Genomic DNA, 10,276 nt, shown 5'->3' on the forward strand with positions numbered 1-10,276 from the left:
GCAGCTACTCTTCCTGGGGTTTATTATGGATCCCCATTAGTTCCTGCCAAGGCAGCAGCTACTCTTCCTGGGGTTTATTATGGATCCCCATTAGTTCCTGCCAAGACAGCAGCTACTCTTCCTGGGGTTTATTATGGATCCCTATTAGTTACTGCCAAGGCAGCAGCTACTCTTCCTGGGCTTTATTATGGATACCCATTAGTTCCTGCCAAGACAGCAGCTATTCTTCCTGGGTTCCAGCAAAATTAAGGCAGTTATATATATATTTTTTAAATTACAATACATTCACAACATAATTTACAACATATTAAGTGTGTGCCCTCAGACCCCTACTCTACTACCACATATCTACAACGCAAAATCCATGTGTACGTGTGTGTATAGTGCATATGTTTGCATGCGTCTGTGCCTATGTTTGTGTTGCTTCACAGTCCCCGCTGTTCATAAGGTGTATTTTTTACCTGTTTTTAAATCTGATTCTACTGCTGCATCAGTTACCTGATGTGGAATAGAGTTCCATGTAGTCATGGCTCTATGTAGTACTGTGGAATAGAGTTCCATGTAGTCATGGCTCTATGTAGTACTGTGGAATAGAGTTCCATGTAGTCATGGCTCTATGAAGTACTGTGGAATAGAGTTCCATGTAGTCATGGCTCTATGTAGTACTGTGGAGTAGAGTTCCATGTAGTCATGGCTCTATGTAGTACTGTGGAATAGAGTTCCATGTAGTCATGGCTCTATGTAGTACTGTGCGCCTCCCATAGTCTGTTCTGGACTTGGGGACTGTGAAGAGACCTCTGGTGATATGTGTTGTGGGATACGCATGGGTGTCTGAGTTGTGTGTTAGTAGTTTAAACAGACCTCTGGTGACATGTCTTGTGGGGTATGTATGGGTGTCTGAGCTGTGTGCTAGTAGTTTAAACAGACCTCTGGTGGCATGTCTTGTGGGGTATGTATGGGTGTCTGAGCTGTGTGCTAGTAGTTTAAACAGACCTCTGGTGGCATGTCTTGTGGGGTATGTATGGGTGTCTGAGCTGTGTGCTAGTAGTTTAAACAGACCTCTGGTGGCATGTCTTGTGGGGTATGTATGGGTGTCTCAGCTGTGTGCCAAAAGTTCAAACATAACTTTTGATACTAAGGAATTAACCCCTTGTTTCATTGTAGTAATAATCTCACCACAGTCATTCTTGGAACATGTTGAATACTGGTCCCTCTAAATGTTCCCAAAACTGTAAATACAATTCCACAGAAAGACCATCTGTCCCAGGTCCTTCTTCATAGATTTAAGAGCATCTCTGATCTCTACAACAGAAAACCCATCTTCCCATATGGACTAGAACTCGTCAGAAATATTTGGAACATCAACATGGACATAAGGGGTGGTCCAACGTGGACATAAGGGGTGGTCCAACATGGACATAAGGGGAGGTCCAACATGGACATAAGGGGAGGTCCAACATGGACATAAGGGGAGGTCCAACATGGACATAAGGGGAGGCCCAACATGGACATAAGGGGAGGTCCAACATGGACATAAGGGGAGGTCCAACATGGACATAAGGGGAGGTCCAACATGGACATAAGGGGAGGTCCAACATGGACATAAGGGGAGGTCCAACATGGACATAAGGGGAGGTCCAACATGGACATAAGGGGAGGTCCAACATGGACATAAGGGGAGGTCCAACATGGACATAAGGGGAGGTCCAACATGGACATAAGGGGTGGTCCAACATGGACATAAGGGGTGGTCCAACATGGACATAAGGGGTGGTCCAACATGGACATAAGGGGTGGTCCAACATGGACATAAGGGGAGGTCCAACATGGACATAAGGGGTGGTCCAACATGGACATAAGGGGAGGTCCAACATGGACATAAGGGGAGGTCCAACATGGACATAAGGGGTGGTCCAACATGGACATAAGGGGAGGTCCAACATGGACATAAGGGGAGGTCCAACATGGACATAAGGGGTGGTCCAACATGGACATAAGGGGAGGTCCAACATGGACATAAGGGGAGGTTCAACATGGACATAAGGGTAGGTCCAACATGGACATAAGGGGAGGTCCAACATGGACATAAGGGGAGGTCCAACATGGACATAATGGGTGGTCCAACATGGACATAAGGGGAGGTCCAACATGGACATAAGGGGAGGTCCAACATGGACATAAGGGGAGGTCCAACATGGACATAAGGGGAGGTCCAACATGGACATAAGGGGTGGTCCAACATGGACATAAGGGGTGGTCCAACATGGACATAAGGGGAGGTCCAACATGGACATAAGGGGAGGTCCAACATGGACATAAGGGGTGGTCCAACATGGACATAAGGGGTGGTCCAACATGGACATAAGGGGAGGTCCAACATGGACATAAGGGGAGGTCCAACATGGACATAAGGGGAGGTCCAACATGGACCTAAGGGGTGGTCCAACATGGACATAAGGGGAGGTCCAACATGGACATAAGGGGAGGTCCAACATGGACATAAGGGGAGGTCCAACATGGGCATAAGGGGTGGTCCAACATGGACATAAGGGGAGGTCCAACATGGACATAAGGGGAGGTCCAACATGGACATAAGGGGAGGTCCAACATGGACATAAGGGGTGGTCCAACATGGACATAAGGGGAGGTCCAACATGGACATAAGGGGAGGTCCAACATGGACATAAGGGGAGGTCCAACATGGACATAAGGGGAGGTCCAACATGGACATAAGGGGAGGTCCAACATGGACATAAGGGGAGGTCCAACATGGACATAAGGGGTGGTCCAACATGGACATAAGGGGAGGTCCAACATGGACATAAGGGGAGGTCCAACATGGACATAAGGGGTGGTCCAACGTGGACATAAGGGGAGGTCCAACGTGGACATAAGGGGAGGTCCAACGTGGACATAAGGGGAGGTCCAACGTGGACATAAGGGGTGGTCCAACATGGACATAAGGGGAGGTCCAACATGGACATAAGGGGTGGTCCAACATGGACATAAGGGGTGGTCCAACATGGACATAAGGGGAGGTGCAACATGGACATAAGGGGAGGTCCAACATGGACATAAGGGGAGGTCCAACGTGGACATAAGGGGAGGTCCAACATGGACAAAAGGGGTGGTCCAACATGGACATAAGGGGTGGTCCAACATGGACATAAGGGGTGGTCCAACATGGACATAAGGGGAGGTCCAACATGGACATAAGGGGAGGTCCAACATGGACATAAGGGGAGGTCCAACGTGGACATAAGGGGAGATCCAACATGGACATAAGGGGTGGTCCAACATGGACATAAGGGGAGGTCCAACATGGACATAAGGGGAGGTCCAACATGGACACAAGGGGAGGTCCAACATGGACATAAGGGGAGGTCCAACATGGACATAAGGGGAGGTCCAACATGGACATAAGGGGAGGTCCAACATGGACATAAGGGGTGGTCCAACATGGACATAAGGGGAGGTCCAACGTGGACATAAGGGGAGGTCCAACATGGACATAAGGGGTGGTCCAACATGGACATAAGGGGAGGTCCAACGTGGACATAAGGGGAGGTCCAACGTGGACATAAGGGGTGGTCCAACATGGACATAAGGGGTGGTCCAACATGGACATAAGGGGTGGTCCAACATGGACATAAGGGGTGGTCCAACATGGACATAAGTGGAGGCGATGGCCAATGAAATCCCTGCAACCCTGGAGTCCACTAGAGCCGTAGAGAGACAACACCTGAGGGACAGCCAGTCAGAAAGGGTTTGGTGGGAAAATGATGATGATAGAATACTCATGGTAGGTCACCTCTAGTGGACCCTGGGTTAGGATGCGCCGGACACCACTGAAGCTGGTGCCCCTCCTGGCCGCAATAAGGACAGAGCTCCAGATGTCTCCGGCGACGCCGCTCTGCCGTGGAGAGGTTTGTCAGCCTCCATGGATTCAGGCTGTGCCTCAGAGGGGCGAGGTGGGCACCGGCGCTCCCGGAGAAGGTTATCCAGACGGATGGCCATCGCGATGAGTGCGTCCAAAGATAGGTTGTCATCCCGACACTCCCACTCCATCTGGACCTCTTTGCGCAGTCCTCTCCGGAATAAAGTACAGAGCGCATGCTCATTCCATCCACTGGAGGCTGCCACAGTCCGTAATGATGAGGACCAGGTGTGTGTAATGATAAGGACCAGGTGTGTGTAATGATAATGACCAGGTGTGTGTAATGATGATGACCAGGTGTGTGTAATGATGATGACCAGGTGTGTGTAATGATGATGACCAGGTGAGTGTAATGATGGTGACCAGGTGTGTGTAATGATGATGATCAGGTGTGTGTAATGATGATGGTCAGGTGTGTGTAATGATAATGACCAGGTGTGTGTAATGATGATGACCAGGTGTGTGTAATGACGATGATCAGGTGTGTGTAATGATAATGACCAGGTGTGTGTAACGATAATGACCAGGTGTGTGTAATGATGATAATGACCAGGTGTGTGTAACGATAATGACCAGGTGTGTGTTATGATAATGACCAGGTGTGTGTAATGATAATGACCAGGTGTGTGTAACGATAATGACCAGGTGTGTGTAACGATAATGACCAGGTGTGTGTAATGATGATGATCAGGTGTGTGTAATGATAATGACCAGGTGTGTGTAATGATAATGACCAGGTGTGTGTAATGATAATGACCAGGCGTGTGTAATGATAATGACCAGGTGTGTATAATGGTAATGACCAGGGGTGTGTAATGATGATGCCCAGGTATGTACAATGATAATGACCAGGTGTGTGTAATGATAATGACCAGGTGTGTGTAATGATAATGACCAGGTGTGTGTAATGATAATGACCAGGTGTGTGTAATGATGATGCCCAGGTGTGTGTAATGATAATGACCAGGTGTGTGTAATGATAATGACCAGGTGTGTGTAATGATGATGATCAGGTGTGTGTAATGATAATGACCAGGTGTGTATAATGATAATGATCAGGTGTGTGTAATGATAATGACCAGGTGTGTGTAATGATAATGACCAGGTGTGTGTAATGATAATGACCAGGTGTGTATAATGATAATGACCAGGTGTGTGTAATGATAATGACCAGGTGTGTGTAATGATAATGACCAGGTGTGTGTAATGATAATGACCAGGTGTGTGTAATGATTGTTGCCAAGGCCGGTGGTTAGTAGACCGTTGCGGTGGAGTGCTGGAGAGAGTGAGGAGACGTGACATATAACTGCGTTGTTTGCCTGATAGTTCAAATGTCTTGACATATGTGATATATAGGCCTCAGGCCGAGACAATAACAAGACACACTGGCTGAATAAATTCAACCTCACCTTTGTTTCATCACAAACCTGGAGAGCAACATCTGTCCGGTGAAGTCCACGTAACATATTACATGTAACAAACAGTTACAGCATGGTCAAGCAATGTTTCTGACGTGTTCTATTGGTTTAGAGCCATGCAGGGATTTTGGAGCACCAGGACCATTCACAGGTGACCTCACTCAGTTTAGCTCAATGCTGATTGGCTATTATTTTATTTATTTTTATAATCAGGGGAGGCCAAACCTTTGCATTCAATGCTACAGGCAGCAACAATGTCACACTATTTTTGACCAAACAGCATCCGGTAGATGGCCTACACATACAGAGACAGAGGGGCTCCGATATTATATACAGTGGGGCAAAAAAGTATTTAGTCAGTGTGGCAAAGTGGATGGGGTTATATCCTGCCTGTTTGACCCTGTCCCCCACGTATCGTCGGACGGGGCCACAGTGTCCCCCAACCCACCCCTGTCTCAGTCTCCATGTGTCGGGGGGCTAGGGTCAGTCTGTTATATCTGGTGTAATTCTCCTGTCTTATCTGGTGTCCTGCGTGAACTTACTGTAAGTATGCTCCCTCTAATTCTCCCAACTCTCTCGCTCTCTCCCCTCCTGGAGTACCTGAGCCCTAGGACCATGCATCAGGACTACCTGGCCTGACGAGTTCTGGCTGTCCCCATCCCCTGTCCACCAGGTCCCCAGTCCACCTGGTCCCCAGTCTACCAGGTCCCCTGTCCACCTGGTCCCCTGTCCACCTGGTCCCCAGTCCACCTGGTCCCCAGTCCACCTGGTCCCCTGTCCACCTGGTCCGCAGTCCACCTGGTCCCCTGTCCACCTGGTCCCCAGTCCACCTGGTCCCCAGTCTACCTGGTCCCCTGTCCACCTGGTCCCCTGTCCACCTGGTCCCCAGTCCACCTGGTCCCCTGTCCACCTGGTCCCCTGTCCACCTGGTCCCCTGTCCACCTGGTCCCCAGTCCACCTGGTCGTGCTGCTGAAACAGCTTCTGCTGTTTTGCCTGTGTCTGTGGAACCCTATCCTGTTTGTGTGTGTGTGTGTGTGTGTGTGTTGTGTGTGTGGGGGGGGGTTGTGTGTGTATGTGGTGGGTTGTGTGTGTGTACAGGTTGTGTGTGTGTGTGTGTGTGTGTGTGTGTGTGTGTGTGTGTGTGTGTGTGTGTGTGTGTGTGTGTGGGGTGTGTGTGTGTGTTGGGGGGTTGTGTGTGTATGTGGTGGGTTGTGTGTGTGTACAGGTTGTGTGTGTGTGTGTGTGTGTGTGTGTGTGTGTGTGTGTGTGGGGTGTGTGTGTGTGTGGGGTGTGTGTGTGTGTTGGGGGGTTGTGTTTGTCCAAAACAAATGGAAATTACTGCAGCTGTGTATTTCACTTCTACCTTCTCTCTCCATCTTTCTCTTCTTTCTCCGTGTTTTTAGCGAGGAAGTGACCACTAGATGGTAGTAGTACTAAGGTAAAGGACTGAACTATGACACACAGTGACCACTAGATGGTGGTAGTACTGAGGTAAAGGACTGAGCTATGAGACCACTAGATGGTGGTAGTACTGAGGTAAAGGACTGAGCTATGAGACCACTAGATGGTGTTAGTACTGAGGTAAAGGACTGAGCTATGACACACAGTGACCACTAGATGGTGGTAGTACTGAGGTAAAGGACTGAGCTATGACACACAGTGACCACTAGGTGGTGGTAGTACTGAGGTAAAGGACTGAGCTATGAGACCACTAGATGGTGGTAGTACTGAGGTAAAGGACTGAGCTATGAGACCACTAGATGGTGGTAGTACTGAGGTAAAGGACTGAGCTATGAGACCACTAGATGGTGGTAGTACTGAGGTAAAGGACTGAGCTATGAGACCACTAGATGGTGTTAGTACTGAGGTAAAGGACTGAGCTATGACACACAGTGACCACTAGATGGTGTTAGTACTGAGGTAAAGGACTGAGCTATGACACACAGTGACCACTAGATGGTGTTAGTACTGAGGTAAAGGACTGAGCTATGACACACAGTGACCACTAGGTGGTGGTAGTACTGAGGTAAAGGACTGAGCTATGACACACAGTGACCACTAGATGGTGGTAGTACTAAGGTAAAGGACTGAGCTATGACACACAGTGACCACTAGGTCGTGGTAGTACTGAGGTAAAGGACTGAGCTATGACACACAGTGACCACTAGATGGTGGTAGTACTGAGGTAAAGGACTGAGCTATGACACACAGTGACCACTAGATGGTGGTAGTACTGAGGTAAAGGACTGAGCTATGAAACACAGTGAGCACCAGATGGTGGTAGTATTGCATTGGGATCAGAGAAGACCCATTCGCTGCAGTATAGGTCCGCTCCATTGTCTGTCTGTGTGTGCCTGTCAGTGTGTGTGTGTACCTGTTTGTGTGTATGTGTGTGTGAGTGTGCGTGTGTGTGTGTGTTTGTGTCTCCCTCTACTCTCGCTCTATAGTCTCTCCCTCTCTCTTTACTCTCTCCCTCTCTCTCTACTCTCTCCCTCTCTCTATATAGTCTCTCTCCCTCTCTCTCTACTCTCTCCCTCTCTCTCTCTATAGTCTCTCTCTCTCTCCCTCTCTCCCTCTCTCTCTACTCTCTCCCTCTCTCTATAGTCTCCCTCTGTCTCTATAGTCTCTCTCTTTAACAGGACCTGACCCTGTCTGTCTATCTTCTCCTGTTGCCTGTAGACAGATAGAAGCTGGTATCAGGTGGTAATGGAGTAGGGGGAGTTAGGGCTTTAATGGATTTCTAGTTTACATTACAAACATTATGATGAACCTGTCGGAGTAGGAACAGTGAGTAATGGGTTTGAATTATTACTCTGTGGTTATAACCTTATCAGATAAAGGGGGGGGGGGGGGGGGTGGAGAGGAGAAGAAGGAAGGGGTAGAAGGAGAGAAAATAAAGAGAGAGAAATATAGTTCTAGGACAGAATGTAAAGAGGGGGAGAAAGAGATGAGGAGGGAGAGAGAGGGGGAGAGAGAGAGGGGAGAGAGAGAGGGGGAGGGAGAGAGAGGGAGGGAGAGAGAGGGGGGAGAGAGAGAGAGAGGGTAAGGAGAGAGAGTGAGGGGGAGGGAGGGAGAGAGGGGAGAGAGAGAGAGTGAGGGGAGGGAGAGAGGGGAGAGAGAGAGAGTGAGAGAGGGGGGAGAGAGAGAGGGGAGAGAGAGAGGGGGAGGGAGAGAGAGGGGGGAGAGAGAGAGGGGAGAGAGAGAGAGGGTAAGGAGAGAGAGTGAGGGGGAGGGAGAGAGGGGAGAGAGAGAGTGAGGGGAGGGAGAGAGAGTGAGGGGAGGGAGAGAGAGGGGGGAGAGAGAGAGGGGAGGGAGAGAGGGGGAGGGAGAGAGAGGGGGAGAGAGAGAGAGTGAGGGGAGGGAGAGAGAGTGAGGGGAGGGAGAGAGAGGGGAGAGAGAGAGAATGAGGGGAGGGAGAGAGAGGGCAGGGAGAGAGAATGAGGGGGCGGAGAGAGGGGGGGAGAGGGTGGAGGAGGAAGAGAGTGAGGGGAGGGAGAGAGAGAGTGAGGGAGGGGAGAGAGAGAGAGAGGGGAGAGAGAGAGTGAGGGAGGGGAGAGGGAGAGAGATGGGAGAAAGGGGGGGAGTGGTGTGAGAGAGGGAGAGAGAGAGAGGAGGGGGAGGGAGAGAGAGAGGGGAGAGAGAGAGTGGGTTGAGGGGAGGAGGAGAGAGAGAGGGGGAAAGGGAGAAGAGACCAAAGGAAGGAGAGGGAGAGTTCAGGAGTTGCTTTATTAACACACCCTGTTCTCCAGAGCTGTTATAATCAGTCATTTGCAAGTCAAACAAGGCTTTCTGCCCTGTAGACAGTGGGGGATCTCTCCTTTCTGATTGGCTGGTCCTCTGATCACCTGACAACGTCATTGTTCACCTTTTCACTCACAGCCCCTGGTGCTGTCTGGGGTTACTGTAGGCCAAGGATGTGTCATACGGTACTCTATTCCCTACCTAGTGCACTACTTTAGACCATGGCCCATAACCACCCTATTCCCTACCTAGTGCACTACTTTATATCAGGGCCCATAACCACCCTATTCCCTATACGCAGACCAGCTGGCTGGTGTGTTTACGGACATTCTCAATCAATCCCTATCCCAGTCTGCTGTTCCCACATACTTCAAGAGGGCCACCATTGTTCCTGTTCCCAAGAAAGCTAAGGTAACTGAGCTAAACAACTACCACCCCGTAGCACTCACTTCCATCATCATGAAGTGCTTTGAGAGACTAGTCAAGGACCATATCACCTCCACCCTACCCTAGGACCTCTTGCTGTTCTGTAGGTAAACATCATGGTCTTGTAGTGGTGGTGGTGGGGGGGGGGCAGGTCCTCTTGTTGTTCTGTAGGTAGACATCATGGTCTTGTAGTGGTAGGGGGGGGGCAGGTCCTCTTGTTGTTCTGTAGGTAGACATCATGGTCTTGTAGTGGTGGGGTGGGGGGGGGGGGGCAGGTCCTCTTGTTGTTCTGTAGGTAGACATCATGGTCTTGTAGTGGTGGGGTGGGGGGGGGGGGGGGGGCAGGTCCTCTTGTTGTTCTGTAGGTAGACATCATGGTCTTGTAGTGGTGGGGTGGGGGGGGGGCAGGTCCTCTTGTTGTTCTGTAGGTAGACATCATGGTCTTGTAGTGGTAGGGGGGGGGGCAGGTCCTCTTGTTGTTCTGTAGGTAAACATCATGGTCTTGTAGTGGTGGGGGGGGGGGGGGCAGGTCCTCTTGTTGTTCTGTAGGTAAACATCATGGTCTTGTAGTGGTGGGGTGGGGGGTGGGGGCAGGCCCTCTTGTTGTTCTGTAGGTAAACATCATGGTCTTGTAGTGGTGGGGGGGGGGGGGGGCAGGTCCTCTTGTTGTTCTGTAGGTAAACATCATGGTCTTGTAGTGGTGGGGGGGGGGGGGGGGCAGGTCCTCTTGTTGTTCTGTAGGTAAACATCATG

Source organism: Oncorhynchus clarkii, chromosome 8 (assembly GCF_045791955.1).
Source record: "Oncorhynchus clarkii lewisi isolate Uvic-CL-2024 chromosome 8, UVic_Ocla_1.0, whole genome shotgun sequence".
NCBI lineage: Eukaryota > Metazoa > Chordata > Actinopteri > Salmoniformes > Salmonidae > Oncorhynchus > Oncorhynchus clarkii.